This window comes from Embiotoca jacksoni, unplaced genomic scaffold (genome assembly GCF_022577435.1).
Source record: "Embiotoca jacksoni isolate LCO1_2020_lvr unplaced genomic scaffold, fEmbJac1.0.p SCAF_3, whole genome shotgun sequence".
NCBI classification, from domain to species: Eukaryota; Metazoa; Chordata; class Actinopteri; family Embiotocidae; genus Embiotoca; species Embiotoca jacksoni.
This window is the reverse complement of record NW_027185381.1, coordinates 4,788,515-4,808,926: the sequence shown is the minus strand read 5'-3', so window position 1 is coordinate 4,808,926 and position 20,412 is coordinate 4,788,515. Positions and strand designations below refer to the sequence as shown.

Sequence of the window (20,412 nt, the reverse complement as noted above, 5' to 3'; positions counted from 1 at the left end):
ACCTGCCAGAGCCTGATAAGAGCCATCATGACATTTTAAAACTATTATATCAAACACAAGTCAGAATACAGTGAACAAACTCTCCAGACAGATTGGTCTTTTTCTTGCAACATTTCTTTTTTGCTGCTTACATGTTCTCAGTATCAGAAACTCGATTATAAAACTCAACAACGCCCCGACAAAAAGTCTGGCCCATCAGAATTGTTTCAATCTTCTCGTGTCATATAACAACTTTCACAAATGGTTATATGGACAATTAGAAGAACAGAGTATTCTTGTGTCAACCAGTAAAACATGGTGAAAGTGAAAGGTAAGCTGATGGAGACACAACCCAGGATTTTTGAAAACACAATACGGCCAACACCATACTGTATACGCAACTTCACATGTTTACATTCCGAAAGTCAGTCTCGAGCGAATCTGTCACGTGACATCAGGAAGGCTGTGAAAGACGGCATGCCGTAATTGGTTGGTTACCAATGTGTACTCCTGTCATGCCTCCTGGCTACATCACAGCTGGATTTTATTGTTCTATTATTGTCTAATCTCAGTAATTGACCATTTTATGAGACAAAAATATTTACAGGGAATCTTTCATTGGAGTTTATCAATGCTAGAAATCTTAAAATAGTCCAGTTTAATCGAGGGAAGTCTGTCTTTGCTTCATGAAGTATATCCCCTCCCAGTGAATAAAAATCTAGATGAAAGCCCCTCCCAAAAATCTTAACTGTAAAATCAAACCAGAAAACAAATGTAATGTAATGCAATGACGGAGAACTCAACAATCCAGAGAACTATTGTAACATTACTTTTATCAGACAGAGAGAGATACAGTTACTACATATTTACATTTATAATGCTTTTGCATGCTATCATGTGTAAAATTTTACTGAGACGAGGAAATTTTTTTCATGAGAATGAAGACAGACTTTTTAATCTGTTCTACACAAAAACTATCCAGACTCTTGAACCTTATATTTACATCTAAATGATTACCATAAAAGCGATTTGATGGACTTGATCATTGACGAATGTTTGACCAACTCTTTAGGGGTAGCCGTATTAACATAGGTGTTGTAACAACCCTAATATGAAAAGTTTAGACACACCGAATTATTTAAGAGTTTTCCATATTTTTTACTATTTTATACAGTGTCGAACAAAACTGAAGACATTTGGATTCATGTAGGAAGCAAAAAGAGTACAAACAGAGCAAAATATACTTCATTTTTACAAGTTTTCTTCCCCCATCAGCGACCAGTGCCAGTGATGAAGTGCAATGGCGTTGAAGTAAAAAAAAATCGGGGTGAATGTTCCAACAGTTTCAAAATGGACTCAATTTCTACGTCAATTAGGATGCAATGATGAATTTGGGTCTGGTGAGACCAGGCTAGCAACAAACACCACAATGGAAAACAAGCTGGGAGGAATTTTGGTAACGTCGCACATTATTTGATGTCAACGAGACCAGAGTAGGCGGCTACCCGATACTATATACACTGTGTGTGAATGTGCAGTTCTGTGTGTGTGTGTGTGTGTGTGTGTGTGTGTGTGTGTGTGTGTGTGTGTGTGTGTGTGTGTGTGTGTGTGTGTGTGTGTGTTGGGCAATTCGTTGCGATGGTTATGGTTAGAGTAAGGGGCAAGGGAATGCATTACGTCGATGAAAAATCCCCATGGGGATGAAGAAACAAACGTGTGTCTCTGTGTGTGTGCGTCTTTATCAGCTTACAGCAGAGGCGCTATGGGGGGAGAATCAGCCGAGGAAAACCTGGGAGACAATTTCCCTCAACAAGCAAAGTAAAGTCTCTTATTTCTGTTTTCATTTCTCTTCTCTCTCCGCTGTCATATTTCCTAAATGGCTAGCTATGATGTTCAGTTTAGTTAATCTGGAGCCTTGCATTTCAGTTTATGTTTATGATGTCTGTCGAGTATATGTTACATAAATAAACTGAGAAGGGACATGGTTAGCCTATGCTCACCAAAAAGAATGGAAGCCAGATGAAATTGCTCGTCTGGACTTTTCCACTGTTCAACAATAAACCTGCCAATGCCACAAGAGCTACCCAATTCCAATAAGTAGTCTGAATTAGCATCGCACAATTAATACAATGAAAGGTCCATCATGAGGACGGATAGTTTAAAAAGAAAAATCTGACATTGATGATTCAGCAAATTATCAGACTTCACACCACTCTTGGAAAAATTAATAGGTACCAGCTTAAAAAAAAAAAAAAAAAAAAAAAGTCAAATATGAAGAAGGGAAAAAAAAAAAAAATCTAATTTCCCATTGGAAATTGTTTTATTGTCTGTTCCTTTTACACTAGTGTCACTCCTTTTCAACTATTTTTCCCATACACATTCGGCTTTACAGCAGAGTGGGGACTCGCGGCTTCTCTGTGCACAGCCACTTAGCTAGCGTCTTTTCGGGTAGTCTACACGTGAAGCATTTAGGGGACATCTGGAAATAAATTGTAGCAATAGAAAATAATAATACATTTTATAATAATAAATATTATTTGTATAGCACCTTTCATACAAGAAATGCAGATCAAAGGGCTTTACAGCAAGAAAATTACATGGTGTTTCACATAAAAAAAACACAAAGGAACATTTAAAAATATCAAAAAGAAATAAGATGCATAAGAACAGATAAAATGTATGAGAACCGCTAAAATGCATAAGAAACAGATAAAATGCATAAAACACAAATAGAGTAAAAGAAAATAAGCAATATGCATTTTAAAGTAGTTCAAGTGCAAGAGAGCTTCAAGAGTAACTAGTTAAAGGCTAATGTAAAGATATATATTTTTTAGCTTTCTTTTAAAAGTATTAACTCAGCTAGCTTCCCTGACACTGGTAGTTTGTTCCACAGCTTTGGAGTGTAGCTGACAAAAGCTGACTCCCCAATTTTCTTTCGGCTGTTTGCTGGGAACCTCCAATAGACCAGCAGCAGATGATCTCAGTGTTCTTGAAGGCACATAGTGAACCAGAGAGTCAGCGATGTAACTCGGTCCGAGCTCATTAAGAGCTTCGTATGCAAGGAGGAGGAGGAGCTTAAAGTCAATGCTGTGTCTTACAAGTAGCCAGGGTTACACTGTCTCTCGCTCTAAACTGCACGAGTCTCTGCATGTGCGAGGGTCACACATCTACCACCACAGGTAAAACTTTCAACCTGTGAAAAACACTGGATTCTATCCCACTCAAGTGACAGTACACATCACACTGAAAGTGAAATCTATGATGTTGTATTGCATTTCTATGAAGTCATATGTTGCACGTTACATTAGCACAATAATAGTATTAATTTTCTTTTGTAGTTTTCAGTTGTTATCCACCACTTTTTTTGCCAACTAAGTTAGTGATTAATCAAAAAGAGGTCTATGGGCATCTTTTCCTGAACACCTTTCCTATTTGTTACATTTGTGTAAAATATAATATACCAAATGTTAATCTGTGACTGGTGTTGGTGTGTGTATGTTTTAAAGTTATAACAGAGCAAAGGCTGGCTTTCTCTCCCTGCTGCCGATCTTTGTGCTGAGCTAAGCTAAGATTTTAGGGATGTTTACAAATTATACATTTTAAACTATGAATTTTAAAGTTTTTCACTTGGAATTATCCTGGAGCCTGGAAAGCATTTTCCCAGCTGCAGGGGATTTTTACAGTAGCAAAACTGGCCACTGGGGTTAACTGGCAGCAAAACTGACTCCCTGTTCCATATACAACTGTCCTAATACATCTATAGTGTGATGATCTAAGATGATATGTAAATTTGAAGTATAGCCTGTAATACTGCCACCCAGTTAAGAGTAGAAGGATATGAGTCGGGTTGGTGTTGAAGTGAAAACCAAATGAGTAGCAAAGAAAATTTGGGGAATATGGAAAATATGACAACTCACGGTAATACACAGAAGCATAAAGAACAACACAAATATCCCCCTATATAGTGTTCGAAATGCTGGGATTCTTCATCACATTTAGGAACAGCTTGCGTGGTTCCTTCATTAATATGGACCGAGTTGAATGTGAGACTCTGCATGGAGAGCATATAAAATAATCCCTTTTTTCCGGGGGTGTTCATTAGATTTGCTGGGTGGAGGGATCAAAGAGAATTAAAACACGGCCCATTTGCGGCAGAGACCCTAATCACGGGCTGAAACTAATATGGTTTAGAGCAAAGAACAAAAATGTCTTCAATAGTTGAAGAGAAACAAATGAGGGCGTAAAGATGCCCTAATTGGACTTTTTATTATTACGACTACTACTATCATTATTACTATTATTTTACTCAGTCACAGTGTGCTGTTCATGTATTTATTTATAAAATATCAGACATGAAAATCTCAACTGGCAGCTGCAGGTGAGAAAAGTTAAACAAATTTAAATCTAACTACAGTTGTGAGAAAGTAAATATTTGGTTTCATTGATCAGTCTTTTAAAAACAAATGTCGCCAAAGTGTGAGGGGGGTAATGTGAATTGCTGTTGTGTCTCGCTTTAGAAAAGGACAAAACCTCCAGTTTCGCATCTCTGAGCATCCCAGAACAGACCAACATGGATGTTTTTTTGTTTTTTTTAAATAGCCTCTGCTTTTAACTGTCTTATCACACTGGAATGATGTAAACGTGACACAACACTGGCTGCTATGGCTCAACTCTCCGCAGCAAGTTTCAAGTGTCTGCAAGTTGATTTTAGTAGAAATGAACTGAAACCAATGGCTATCAATGTTACACTGATAATTGTAAAGCGGGTATAACACACATAAACATTCATCATCTCACTTTATCGTTTTAGCGAGCCAGTATTTGCCAATTACGAAACACAAAAAAAGCGAGGATGATGACAATGTAAATAGTACGGCAGGTAAATTATAGTCCTGTGGTGGCACTAAATTTGTAGGAAGGCTCAGTGCAACACAAAGTGGATATAAACAACAAAAAAATTCCTCGATGTCATTTTTTTGTCATCACAGATGTGCATATGATATGCCAAAATCAACACCAACTTTTTCAAATGGTCGAAAAGGTAACATTACTATACCACGGAGGATACAGAAAGCCAAAGTCTGTGCTCCCAAACTGCTAGCACTAGAATGAGCGGCCGAGCTCGCTAACCTGATTCTTGTGTTATCGTTTGTTTCAACCCACAGCAGCTGTTTCTCTTTGGTTAAAAAAAAAGAAAAAAAAAGTAAGATGCTTTAAAATGTCTTTGTGACCAAAACCTAAAGATATTCTGTTAGTAATATTATAAAAACACAAAAAAGCAGCAAACCCTTACAATTTGGTATTCTGGCTTGGTTAAAATTAATGTCAGGGTAGGTGGAATTTAATTTAGTTAATTTACAGATTAAATAAGCATTTAGTATTTTATTAGATATTCTATTTTCTACCTGCAGCCCATGTGCATAATACAATTAACTTGGAACAAGTTCAACCTCAGACTGGAAATAACAAAATAATTCATTACATTAGTAAGGACAACTTTTATTGGTAATAAAAAGTGAGAGTCCTTACAGGGGGAATAATGAGAGACAATCTGATGATTGACAAGTGGGGAGGTAATTAAAGGAATTAGAATGGAATGAGCTTGTAGCTCAGAGGGACAAATTCAATCAGAAGTGACTTTGGTCTGAAAAGTTTGGCTGTGAAAGGCACATTGATTGCTTATACAAAAGATGGGGCATTTTCATTTCCACTTTAGTCAATCAATCAGTAGTTCAACAGAATACAAAGGAACAATAAGAACTGTGATGATTTGCGACAGTAATAAGCAAGAGCCTACATATCGAAATGACTGATTACAATACCAATTAATTTTTTTGTGAATATTAGACTAACAATGGAAACATACAGTTAAAAAAAAAAAAAAGAAACATATGATGTTTGGTGTTAAATTCTGCTCGTTTCGGGGTTGATGAACCCTCTATGAACATTAAAATGAGATATCAATTAAAATAATAGCTGTCTCCCTGCTGGAGCCCTAGTTTGAGATTAAACACGGAATATAAATATATAAAAATAAAAATTAACTAAATCAGTCCTTCCTTTCTGAATGTTAGAGACTATTTCATATTGACTAAAGCAGAGAATGTACTGTTCCAGAATTTTAAGTCTCTAGTTAGGTTCAAAATCCCCAAATATGGACCCTGTATTTCCCATAATGCAACTGGATAGTGAGCGCTTAAATGGGAAAAAAAAAAAAAAAAAAAAAAAAAAAAAAAAGAATCATAACTTAAAGTGTCCACAAAGACATTCAGGATTGAAAACCTTTAAGTAAAATAAAACTTAATTAACAAAAAAATATTGCATACATATTTATATTGTACATACTAATGTGTGTTTGTGCTCCTTGCGCTGGCTCAGCTTGTCTCCCGGTTACTCAGGTCTGTAGCAGTTAACGAGTGTTTAAAAAAAAAAATTAAAAAAAAAAAATCTTTATAATGATGCTGAGCCACGCTTCCAATATACTGAGCCTCGCCTCCATCTTCCCCTAACATATACTGCGGCCTTACTCCTCCCAGGCTGTTTTATTTATAACCGCTGCTGGTACCCATCTATCCAGGTAGTTTATTTTTTCCTTCCAAGCTTTATAGGTTTGTAGACGGATAGGATTTCATTTGTGATGCTCAAAGCATTCATAAAAGCATTCATACAATTTAACATCTTTTTTAATAGTACCTAATAAAACGTAGCTAAACAGATAATCCAAAGAATTGGCTTCAGTTTTCATGGAAATATTTTCTATTGAAGGAACATGGAACTGTTTAATTTAGGTGTGTTGAAATTTACATCTGCTCCACATAGTGAGAAATTTAAGATGTCCGACCGCTATGCTCTTCTTCTTTCTTTAAGCTCTATTTTTGTAAGCAGAAGATCACATCTTGTATAAATATTGTTAAAGACCATTCGGACAAATAGCTTGTTCATAAAATTAATGTGATTTCTGTGGAAAGCTCTAAGATCCAGAGTCTGGTCTCGTGACACATTATACTTACAGCTCATTTTCTTCTAAGATATGACATATTAATGTTGAACTTAGTACATTAGTCTGAAAGATGGAAAGTTGGATTCAGCCACAGTATAACTGTGCCTGCTAAAATGGACACCATCATAATCCAGGCCAATCTGGAAAATGGACCATCTGTACACTGCATGTTGATTTATTCCAATTAGCCATTAACTGTGCAGATGTTAGCAGTAAACTAGCTAAAATTGGAAACTTCACTTTTTTTGTCATTACCATCAACTTTCACCTATATCCTCTCATAACTGTGCATTTCTAAAGTGGGTTCATAAACATGCTAAAAGCATAAATGATTGGCTCCAGTTGAAAATGTTCAAATAAAACTTTTGCCCGTCTTTGTCTCAGTTAATAGGTCGCTGGGGAAATTCACATCTAACCATGACCTGTCTCATCCTTTGACTTTGTATGCAGTCGTACCACCTTTACAGTCCTTCAGGACAAATATTTTTCTCATTGAGCTATGCATTTTTCATCCAGCCTTATTAATGTATTCTTGCCATTGAAATTAAATCATTTTATTTGGGCCTTGGACTTTTTTTGGGAGGCGGGTTATTGACAGTCCAGCACATCAGGCTGTAGAAGAGACAGACTTCAGCGCTTAAACTCACCAGCCAGGCAGACTGAATGAAGACTGAAGGGATCATGACTCTACAGCAGGTTGAGACACGAGATGAGCAACATTCAGCTGGCAAAGAGGATTTTACTTGAGACTGGTGTGTTTCTATTTTGAATTTAAATTTTTAACTGGTGAATTACACTTATTAAATTCCTTCGGCCAGTAGAGCTGTGTGAGAGAAGTCAGTGTTTGTTCCTGCTGCTGGATTATTAAACAGCTGTCAAAACAAAGGGTTTGGCGTGGGTGGACAACTTGGACGTGATCTCTAGTGTGGGATTTCTATTCTTTTTTCTTTTTAAACTTAACATTAATTACTCAGTATCTCAAAGTTGTCTCAAAGAAAGCATCAAAAGAAAGAAAACAATAATCGAAATGGCCGACACGAGACACTATCCATAAATATAAACCCGACACCAGTGCAAATCTTTCCGACAGACTGCGAGCTGGGATTCAACGGCAACCTTTTTATATCTTTCAAAAACATACATTTTCACTTCACTACACAAGTTTATGGAGGCACACTGAGGAGCTCTTGCAGGGCGACAGCAGAGCAGGCCGTCGTCTCGACAAATGAATGGCGGCTCCTTGGGGGACTTCGTTAGTCACCAGGAGCACCATGCGAGAGCGCTCGCTGACTCGGTCGCCCCACAGGTGCTTGATGAGCCGCTAAACCTGTCAATAACCATTTATTTATGACGACTCGCAAAAACTGTCGGCCCGCGGAGGACTGTGGATGATGGTGGTTGATGACGAAGTGTCTTAGGCAGTGTAAAGTCTACCCTCTGTGACCTGTTGCAAAATACGCCAAAAGATACTTGTGCAATTTAATATTATTTATTTCAAATGTTCTGACAGGAAAGATACCTCTAGGATGCCTACGATATACTTATTTTAAGATGCATACTATTAGCGTTGACATTAAAAGTTAGTGGTGGTGTTGCAGTAGGCTACGTTATATTTAGAAGTGTTTTCTGATATTCAGAACCCCAATGTATGAATATAGAGAATAAATTATTAGAAAAGACCTCCAACATGAGCTTCAACTTTTGCGTCAGTAACAGTTCTGCATAGAAAATAAGCCCGAGCTGTTGTATTGGAAGTGTAGGTATTGAGTGGCCACTGTTTCACTACACGCCTGATGCAAGTACCTGCTGCCTGACAGACCAAAAATACAATAAATAGTGTAATGGGTGTTTATACAGAATGAATCACCATCACCTGTCAACTTTCCATTTATGTTCTTTACATTACTGAATCTACCAGACAGTACACAGGCCTCCTGCCAGAAGGATCATGTTAAATTGCTTATTTTGTGTTCTTAATACGAAATAAAACCAGTGCAGGCTTCAAGTGTTAAAAGCATTCAACTTTTGTTTTGAGTGTGCACTCGTTCAATAATACAAAAGGTATACGGCACATTCTGAACTTTCTCTAGAAACTCTCCAGAAATGGGACTTCCTCTAGAAACTTTAAAATTTACTATGCCCACTACCGTTGTTTAGCTTGTTAGCATTTGAACATTTGCCAGTTAACACTAAACACAGACAGCAGTACTGTTAAGGCTGATGGTAGCAGGTGCAGGTATAAAGGTATAAATTGATAAATCAAAGCATTGTACAAATTGCAATTTTGAGCTGATGAAAGACCTAAAAAGTCAGAGGATACCCTCCCCCCCCACACACACACACACGCATGCACACTTTCTTCACTTAAAACTTGATTTGTTTAGGTAATAAAGGTCTTTACAGCACAGCAAATTGCACTTCATTTCGTCAGTAACAACAAGGCCCAATCATGGACCTCGTGTGTGGATGCATATCAAATCAATTTGAAGACACAGCTATACATCCGCTGCAAAGTGCATCCCATTTCCTTTATTCCTTCCTTTTCCTAAGTATGAAGAAAAAAAGTTTGCTTTTGGAATTCAGCTGGTGAGGATGGATGTTTATTTTTTTTTTTTTTCAATCTGGTCCAAAATGGCAGCCATGTCTGACTCATACCTTTCCAAATAAGAAGAATAGAAAAAAAAAAAGTTTGACATCTGACAACCTATAAAACGTAAACCTTGTGACTGAAAAACAGACTTGATTAAGACACTATAAACAAAATCCTTCACTTTCCTTTTCTTCTTGGGGGCAGGAGGAAAGAAAACCCACCCTCCCATTCTTTCCATCTTTCCTGCCAGACGTTTCCTGGTTTGCGGGCTCCTGAGATTTCTACAGTTTCCCTTCTCACTGCAGAGACTCAAACAAAGCTGGAAGCGAACGACTAAATAATGACAGTGTCAGCACGCAAACTAAATTGTATTAGAGGAAATGATTCAGCTTCAGTGTTTGTCATGCTGGACAGCATCGTACTAAAAAGAGGTTTCTACTGTCCACTCATGTTTGTTCGATAAATGAGTGTGCTGAATTTGGTAACAGTAAAACGAGATGTTTGGTCAATCAAACTCGAAATCGTAAAATCATTTTCAGACACTTCAAACGAGTGACCTGTCCTTAATTTCAGGAGCCTGTACTACTATGGAGATGACTTTGCAGTTATCGAGGTGACTTCTGTTTTGACTTCTTCCCATGATACATTCCCATGTTTTGAGATAACAGCACAAAACAAACTGACCCATCAATTCTCTTGGAAAAATAGCATCACCAATCGTGGGGGATCCCGTGGAGCATATTCCTGTTACTCAGCACAAAAAATGTGTATGAAGAAGGGAGAAGCAATAACTTTGTGAGGATTCCACGGTACGTTGCTTAATAAGTATCAGCCCTGTGGTACAGTATTTTTTTTTTGTCAACACTAGTATTTTGGTTATTGTTAATCGCAGTCTCTGAACTTTTTGATCCTACCTCACACATCTAATATCAGCAACGGCGCTAACCACAAGCTTTGTTGCCATTACACTGCAAACCAAGCTGAAGTCCACCACAAATGGCGAGTGTCCAGGCAATTGTGATATTAACATTAGGGAGGGTATAAATAAAATTGCTTCATCAATGCTTGCGGTAAAAAAACAATCTACAGTGAATTTTTGCGTTCAGGAGCAAATTCTTCATATAAAAATAATTTGTTTTGGTTTAGTGGAATGGATCGTTAGTGTTTTTCTACCAGAGGAAAATCTGAAACTGCCAATTGAAGAGCAGCCTCGGGTCCCGTTGGTTGCCAAAAGTTGCAGGACTTGCATTCACTCATTTGGCCGGTGCCCCGTACTAGGGAGTATATGTATTTACACTGAAATTAACTAAGTACAATTTGGAAACAGGATTTATTGAATGCTCACAGACACCGACAGACTACCAGATGCATTTTTACGAACAAAGTATTATAGTATGAATAATTTATGTTTTACATGTTTAAGTAGTATTTCTTTCTCACCATGTTGGAGGGGGCGGCGTCCTGTATTAACAAACCGCCACTGGACGTGTCGTGCTTGAGCACTCCTACTACTACAAGGAAAGCAAGATAAAGCTGGTAAATTAGGGACGAGACACGATTTCCTAATATTCAGATAGTCATTCAAATAACTTATTTGTGTATGCAACTATGCAACGATTATCGAGTAGTATTTTTGCTTGAAACTCCTACTGGTAATCTGCCTGTATAAATGACAAATTAAAGCAAATTACCCGAGTTGAGATGAAGCAGCAAAACCACTATTAGTCACACAGACACCTGTAACCTGATATAGGCTATCTATTTCATATCATTGTTCATTTATATGTATTGCAGCTGTATATTTTCAAACAGTGAAGGACACCCTGACTTTGCATTTTATTTTAATCCCCATCTGCTTAAAATAAAGTGCATGTGACATCTCACATGCTTTGAACTTACAATTTAGCCCTCTTTATATATAAAAATAAATACCAAGGTGTGTATCACTATTCAGCCTATAAATACCGAGATATGATTTTTGGTTCATGTCAGCCAGTCCCAGTTTGCCTCCCTGACGACTGCAGCATTTCTACTGTGATAGTATTCATTTTGATCCAAGCTAGCGGGGAGTTCTTCCATTGAAAGGTCCTCGCTCCCAAAGTAAAAAGATCGCATCGACCATGGACTTGCTCCATACATCTTCACAATCTGCGTTTCATATTCATTTACTGGATGTTTTTCTCAGAAAACAGGTTTTATATATTTCAAATAGTTCTATTTACCAGGTCAAACGGTGCAACTGGGAAATTATTAAAACGATTTATTTACAGAAAACTTGTTTTGCGTTTCTTTTATCACATCTTCCGATGAAAATAAAGACTTACTCAGAAAAAAAAAGCTAAATACAACTATGTGCAGAGTCAAACTCACTGTACTGCAGTGCACTGTACTGTAGTGCTGACAGCAGAGACTGAGAGCTGACCCGAGGGCCTTCTTTGGCCCCGGGGGCCGGCTGACTCAATGTCTCATGCTCTTCACGGAGCTCCCTTGATTGTGAGAGCCCTGCTGAGACATCCTTTCACTTCTCTAAAGTGAGGAAGAAGAGGAGGAGGAGGAGGAGGAGAGGTTACACAACCCTCTGAGAAGAGCTCCATCTCAGGGAATCTGACAGGGTAGGAGAGATGACAAAGGAGGACGGAAGTCGCCTCCAGCAAATCTGCAGCCACAAATTGCGCCCACAACCGACTGGGAAGGAAAAACTAAAAAAAATAAAACAAGCCTCCACATCAGCAGAAGTGGCTTCTTATAGCAAAGAAGCAGGAATATATGGTATTTATCTTGTTTGTGTAATAAACAGCTGCAAGGGGATTAGATGCGTGTGGTGAGTGATGCGTGGGTTTCCATCAGGAGGGGTTTCTGTAGTTATGGTTTCCCTGCTCGGATTGTCAGGCATGCTTGGAAACAGGACAAAAGCAGAAACACTGGGGGAAGACTGGAGGCGTCCGATGTATCAGAAGCGAGAAAACAAAGCAGTTGGGAATTTCCTCATTACGTCATTAAAAAAGAAAATCTCAAATAAATAAATACCAAAAAAATGCACTTATTTCCATTATTGACCTCTTTTGCCAGGTTGCCCATTTCTTGAAATATCAAATTGGGAAATACTCAAGTTCTCAACATAGATTGAAGAATATTCCGATACTGCTGAGCAATGCGAGTCCACAAGGTCAGAGGCTAACAACATAAATATTTCACACGAAACTATATGAAGAAATTCCAGGCATGGACTTATTTTCCCCAGAAGAAGCTCCTCGTCTGTCTGCCAGAACTGACAGAAGCCAGGTAGGAAAAAGAAAAAAAGAGCTCCAAAGCTGACGAAAGTTTCTTTCCATAGTGGATGTGAAGGCCAGTTGAGGTAGTAAAACCTTCAGGCTGCTGTTGCTGTTCTATCCTGCAGCTTACCATGCACACATCAACTAAACGTCTGTATCAAGATTCTAGTGGTTAAAATTTGAAGTGACAACCACATCCTTCATTCTTCATTCAAAGGTTTAAATGTTCAAGAATGTTTGGCCTCAGGTGAACCCTGACCCGTTTCATCGGATTCATAACATGTTTAATCTGCTCAATGTTTGATTTAAAAAAAAAAAAAAACATAAATCAAAAAGCCCTCTGAAACAGATGACACAGTATAATGTACTTTTATTGCTCTCTTGAGCTTTAACAAGGAGTTGTTTTTTTAACCTCACATGGACGGGCTGTGATTTTTTTTTTTTTTTTTTTTAAGTCATGAGCTCTTCTTTTTAGAAATTCAAAGAGGCTTCTTTCAAGCTACATTCTCTTTTAAATAAGCTGTGAGGGAACTCTGCTCGTTCAGTCCAACATTCTAACTATGTAAACAAGGAAAGAGAAAGATGTTGCCCGGCTGGTTTCTCTGCTTCATTTTCTTTGTGAAACTTCCCCCAAAGTGCCAAGTTGTCAAGTTTGTGGTCAATTTGAATTATATCTAAAGGAGCTCTACAGAACAAACTGATGTCACTGCATTAAAATATCCGAATCAGAAAATCTGTTGATGTAAATTTATATAAAAGTGTCATGTGGCCAAAAGGAACAACGTATGAATAAATACTTAATAACTAATTCAGACTTTAATGGCTTCCAAAGCCTGAAAAATATTATCAAATTGCAAAATGTGTTGATTTCCTAAAGTTACAAATGTACAATACGTTTTTTGCAATCTGATTCACCAGCAGTCAGGCTTCCACTTAAGTTATTAGTCCAACAAACTTAAACATTAGTCCAGGTCACAGTCACGGACAAGAAGATGGTGAGGAAAGTATCTGTACTACCGGCTCCACCTGATGGTCAGGAAATCCTAAATTCCTTTCAGGTGAAGCTAATTACTGGCAGTTGAAAAGAAGCAGCTTGAAACACCAAAAAGGTTGAACTTGTTTTTCGGACTGTGACATATCATATCAGTCATGATACACCACAGTGTCAGCCAGGTTGACAATATACTTGCGGAAGCGGATGTAGAGACTCATGCAGTTTAGAGGAGGAGTGTAACCCTGGTATTTCCCATTGCTACAATTTACAGATGTCCCCTTAAAGCCCCACATTAAGAATATTAGTAGTGGCTTCAAGTTACAGACGTCCTCAAAATGTCTCACAGGTACAGGATGCCAAACAATTAAAACATCAAACCAAACAAGACACCACCTGTACAGCTGCACTATTCTTTTGGGCAAAGCTCGGGAGCCAACTGGGTAGTGTGCTAGAAAAAGCAGAAGAAATACCCGCAGAATTATAGTTTTTTTGTACAAGTACCTATTCCAACAAGGTAATCTTTTATTGATAATATTGATAGACATTTTAACAACATAATAAACATAGCCTGCCTTTTTAAATGTATTCATTCTATACATGAAATTTCACATACCCAAATGCAAAATAAACCAACAACTTCACTGGAATTTTATATGAATATAAAGAATACATTAAGACACTAAATAATATAATAAAATGGCACTTTATAGTGGACTCTTTAATATCTAATGTATGTTTTTATCACAATGGTCATCCCAATATTTATTTATATAAATAAAAGTCCCAATAAGCCACAAATGTGAACCAACATGCACAAAAGTATAGGGCCTTTACATTAGTGATATCACATGACATTGATGTTGAGTTTATGAACACAGTGAGTAGGGCTGTTTGTATTTTCATTGAAATTTGAATTTGTATTGTTTTTTGTATCATTGTTACAGTTTAGCACTTAATTATCAGACTACACTTTTTAAGGCTACTGTTTGTGTTCACGTGGTTCTCAACTAAATGACTGCTGACCAAAAAGATATTGTTGAATGGTATTTTTTGATACCGTTGTTGATATTGCTACACAAAAGTACTATAAAATATCATTATATACTTTTAAATCTATATCGGTCCACACATGTCTGACTATAGCGTCCACAGGACAACAGAAGGGCTGCAGACAAGAACTGCAATACCAAGACAACCAGACATTACAAACTCAGGGTAAAAGACACTCAAATAAAAAATAAATAATTTTTTTTCTGAGCTCTTTGAAGACTTGTCATTCCAGTTGGTTTTAAAACAGTTTTCAATTTATTTTCAAAAACTTCAGATCAGTTACTAAACAAACTCTGAGGTAAGATTGTTCTGTTGTTGTTTTTCAATATCAAATGTGTGTTCGTTATCTGGTGTTTATCAGTTTTCAAAATTCTCTTACAAAAAAAAGAAATCTAAAGAATGGCATACATATTTCTTTTAGCAAACACTGTGTTTGCTAAAAGATTAGACTTTTTTTTTGAGGGGAAAATATCCATCCGGTTGGATATTTTCCATATTTAAAAAAAAACAAAAAAAAAAACGATCATTTTTAATGGGCTTTTTCTGGGAGGTGAAACCCTGAGGTGGAAGCAAAGAGGCCCACAGTGAACCAGCTGAAGGCTTACTTTGTGTGTGGGCTCATGCTAAGCACCAGCTTGCATCATCAACTCCACCTCCAGAGGCACAGCAAGCCAGCAGGAAACTGACAGGATTTTCTTTTTAGGAATTTCTATTAAGTGTTATTGTTAGTGCTCTATTACTGCACCCAGCAGCCCAGAGAAAAATATGTTAAGTTGTGACAAAGACAGGAGAAATTAATAATTCCTAGCTTGGCTCTATACTGAGGCCCCATTTACAAATAGTGTTAACTATTAATAAGTGATTTGTATCTGAAAACCGTGTCTTTGCATTAGGTAATAAAATTATCTTTTAAACAGACGTAGTCCAAGGTTAGGGAGAAGCGATACTGCTGTAGGTCTTTACTTGCCAAGCTAGCGTTACTATTACTACCTGTAGCTTTGGCAGGCATCGCTTGGGTTCGAAGGAGTTACCTTTCGACTTGTTGGGCGAATTGTTTTCTCAAGGATACAGTCCTGTTATCTGGACTGCATTGCCACTTGGCTGGTACCTGATCGCAATGCATGATCGACCACCTCTAAATGTGGTCTAGCTGATCCAGTAGCATTCCGATGCATTCTGCGGGCTTTTGCTTTGATGTTCCCAGATACCAGAAACTATCCATAAATAAATAATGCGTGTGTATCCTTCATATTTGTGGCCACTATAGCTACAGTTACAAGGGGTTATGGCTGCTTGTGTTTTTCACTGATACCAACATTAGGGTTTTTTATTTTTTTACACATCTAACAATGACATCTCCATTAGTAACCTTCCGTTCACCACAACTAGTGCATTTTTTTCCATCAAATCAAATAAGTGATGTGAAATACTGGGACAGAAGGGCAGGAGACACTTGTCAAGAGAGGATACATGGTGAAGCAGCCCACCATCATAGTATCACAAAGTGAAGGGAAATAATATCCTGATTGCTCTCCAAAAGAAACATGTTTCATTGTTTTGACATCTGCTTTCATATTTGCATGGTGTATCTTTGAAGATTTTTTAATATGAAGCTTTACAACTTTGAATTGACAATCACCAACTCACTTGAATTTACCAATAATTTATAAATTGATTAACAGTTTTAAATATGGGTTATTATACACATCTATTCCTTTTTTCCCCTCAACTTTGCAACTACTAAATTCCTAGTTTTTGCTGAGAGGCTGTTTTAAATCAAGCCGTTGTGTTATTTCAAAGCCATTGACTAATTAATTGGACATTTACTCAGAACATGGGGCAGCCAGAACATATCAGGATAAAGAAATTCTACATCATATAAGTATATACAAATGGATGTATGTATATGTATGAAAAATAGCAAATAACCTGGGAGGTCAATGTGACAATCTTTTGAATGCGTGGAAAGGAACAGCTGTTTTACAACAGCAGAGGAAGTAAAAAATTCTCAAGATGTAGGCGAACATGTTTCCTTGTCAACTATCAACGGACAACTTTCTGACAAGAACCTCAGATGATGCACCACAAGAGGAAACTCCATCTCAAACAGAAAGTCAGATCGTAGCTAACAAAAAAAACATAAAAAGAAAACATTGTGGATCAAAGTTTGATAAACTAATAAAAACTAAATAAACTCCTATTAAAATGATGGAAAGAAGACAACGCGAAAACCTAGCATATGAGGGTTCTTAATTTGAAACGAGGGCTTTAAATATAAGATATTAGTTGCAGCATTCAGCCAAATAATGGTGACTTCACTTACACTAGGCAATGTAATTTATGTGATGGTGGATGTTAATGATGTGGGTCTGCCTGGTGAAACTACAACATTCCAAAGACAAAACTTCAATGAATGCATGGGGGCCCTCTGTCCAAACTATGACAATGCTTTAGTCATATTCACAGTATGTAACGCAAAAAAACCACAGGCAGTAGAGGCACTAAAGGAAGAGGAGACTCTATAGACACCATAGAACAAATGTGCTTCATCCTGCCAATATTTTACAAGCTATAATAATAGCTTAGCCATGTAGTACCATTAATTTGACAAAGACCTACTCATTTACTGTTCCCCGATTCAGTGAAATAACCCGATACAATGAATTATGTTTTCAGCATCAACAGGATGTGGAGCAAGTGTGCTGCCAATCAGCTCAGAGCTTGGGGAATAGCATTAACTGTGTAATGTAGCTGTACATATAGATTGTAATCCACATGTTGAGAGAAAAATAAATGATGCAGTCCTTCCAGCAAAGGAAGAGTTCTTGAATTTAAGTAGATACATGTTGCTTATTGTAGTGACACGATTGAGATGCAATTTATTCCAGGGAGCATTAAGGTGTCCCGGAGTCTGCTGTAGAGAATGAAGAAGGAAACTGTTTAAATATTCAATCATTTACTTGATGTGCAAGGAAATAACCGATGGGTATGTGATGAAATAGTTCAAGCGCACCTAAATGATGTGCCCTTGCACTTAAATGAATAAAGACTGAACTGTGTGTGTGAAATGCTGGAAAGAATTTGCACTGTTGTGGTGCAGACAAAAAGCTGGCCACACCAGTGCCACCAATGTAAAAACTTAGTTGGAGCTCTGACATATTCAATAAAACTCGCACAGTGTCCACCCAGCAGGCTCCAGGTGGAACTTGGTGCTCTAAGAAATTTGAGTACATACACATACATACACTTCCAGCAAGTAACTGTTTAGATGACAGGGTTTACTGAACAGAGGAATCAAAACGTTGTCTATGGAACCGATCGGAATGAATACCTTGTAATGATGTCGTCATAACACCTGAACAAAGAAGATCGCATCTGGCCAAAAGCTTTCACAGGGAAGTCTCACTTCTAAAAACTTTAGATCACCATGGCAACGTATTGCACACACCAAATTCAGAAGATCCGATCAGCACACAGTATGTCTACTGACCGATCAGATCACTAGACATATGGAGTCATTACCAATCCTAAAGACTCCCAACAGGGACACAAGATTTTAGGATTCTCCCTACCAATAAACATATTGGAGGTGCAGCTCCCTTGTGTTTCTGTCGAAGCTCCTAAGCCACGAGCCGAAAAAAAACTATTTTCAAAGCTGACTATGGGAGGATGTGAAACGTGAAATGTAATGATAAGTGTCTAAATGCATGTGAATATGCAAAGTTTGTTTAAATTCATGCGGATATGCATAGTTTGTTTAATGCCCCCTCCACCCCAGGTATTGCCGTTTTCTTTCATATCATGTTAAGTTCTTCATGCATGATTCTGAGGATGTCACTTTGAATTACCAACTCTGCCACTTTCACATGCTCGTAGCCCGAAGAAAACCCAGAGTTAGTCGACAGCCCACTTGATGATACTCTTTATTTTAGGCTCAGAAAAGCCGATTACCTCAAGGGAAACAGACCGAGTTCCACCATACAGGCCCCTTAACAACTTAATGAGGTTGATATAAGAGCATATCATTGATTTGCTGAATTAGATCACAACATTCTTTGTCTGGAAAGGGTGGAAATGTTTAGTTAAGATATGCGTCACAGTTTAAACTACATGACCTTAATTTCCGAGGGCTCAACATATTCCTCTATGAATAAATCCATTTCTGTCAATGAACTGTTATCATCTGTGTTCGTAGCAACGTGACAAACTCTACAACAATAATTGAGTTCCCACTGTTTGTTTATGAATCTGCGCACACACACAGAGACAGAGAGACAGAGAGAGACAGAGAGAGAGAGAGAGAGAGAGAGAGAGAGACAGACAGAGAGAGACACAGAGAGAGACAGAGAGAGAGAGAGAGAGAGAGAGAGAGAGAGAGAGAGAGAGAGAGAGAGGCATGTCCACCACTGGCTGAAGTGAAAAAAATAAAATGAATTCTCCTGCTGGATCTGAACTTCTTGTCTTATTAAATGTGACATGGGGTTTAATATTCTGAAGTTAAACTTGTGCACAAATGAACTCCCTCGTCTGCCTTCTGTCGGAGCAGATTCATTGCTCGCACACAGACACACTGAATGAAAACGCCTCATCTGCATACTGAAATTAAATACAAGACAATCTTTAGCAGGTTTCCTTGAACATGGGTGGTGAGGTGTTCCCATAGAACAGACTTCCCTGCTTGTTTTGTTTTTATTAGGGAGAGTATGTAGTTCGAGGCTCCAAATGCATTCATCTGAATCTGACGTGGTGAAACACGGGGAGAGCTTATTCACCAAATCCCTCTGAATGGTCAAGGACGTTGCATCAATGCGTCCTGCAATCCGACCCAGGCAAAGCAAAATAAAAACTTCAAGCTTAACCAACGGCCATGCCAGCATAATATTTAGTATGATGGCGGTCTTAACATGCCTATAAATTTATGTTCATACAGTCCAGCGATTGTCAATCAACAGCAGTTTTATTTACCCAAGTGAAGCAAATGCAACGTTACAATGTTACATTTTAGAAGGGAAATCCAGTGACAGTCCATGTTTTGATGCATGTATTTAAAGGATTAAGGGGCAATTACAAACAACAGAAAGTGGATTTTAAAGAAAATCTTGTCTTTAATTTTTATTTTCTGCAATGGTGATCATTTTATGATTTGAGATGTTACCCAAAATTCTGGTTTAATGAGAATTGCATTTTTAAAGGAAAAACGTACTCTTTTTTTTTTTTTTTTTTTAAGTAAATTGTCTTTACCACTATTCCAAATTATTTCCATTGATTGCAATTATACCACTTAAGTTTGGCATGAGAATACACAACATACAAAAGGCGGAAACACTTCTCATTAAACCGGTCAGGTATAAGTACAATTTAGCTTTCACGTTACACTTTTTTAGGGTTTGCTTAAGAAAGATTTACAATTTTACATTTTGATTACATTAATGGTGCCCATGCCATTCCAGGGAGTGCTTTGGTATGGCAACTGAATACAAGACAGAGGAGAGTAGAAGGACGAAAAAAAGTCATGATTTTGCTAAAC

The 20,412-nt window shown here is 37.6% G+C and overlaps 1 protein-coding gene across 1 annotated transcript in view; it reads right to left on the bottom strand.

Annotated features, from left to right (window-relative positions):
- Window positions 1–20,412, bottom strand: part of cadps2 (Ca++-dependent secretion activator 2) — a 226,537-nt gene that overhangs the window by 205,331 nt on the left and 794 nt on the right. The window lies entirely within an intron of this gene.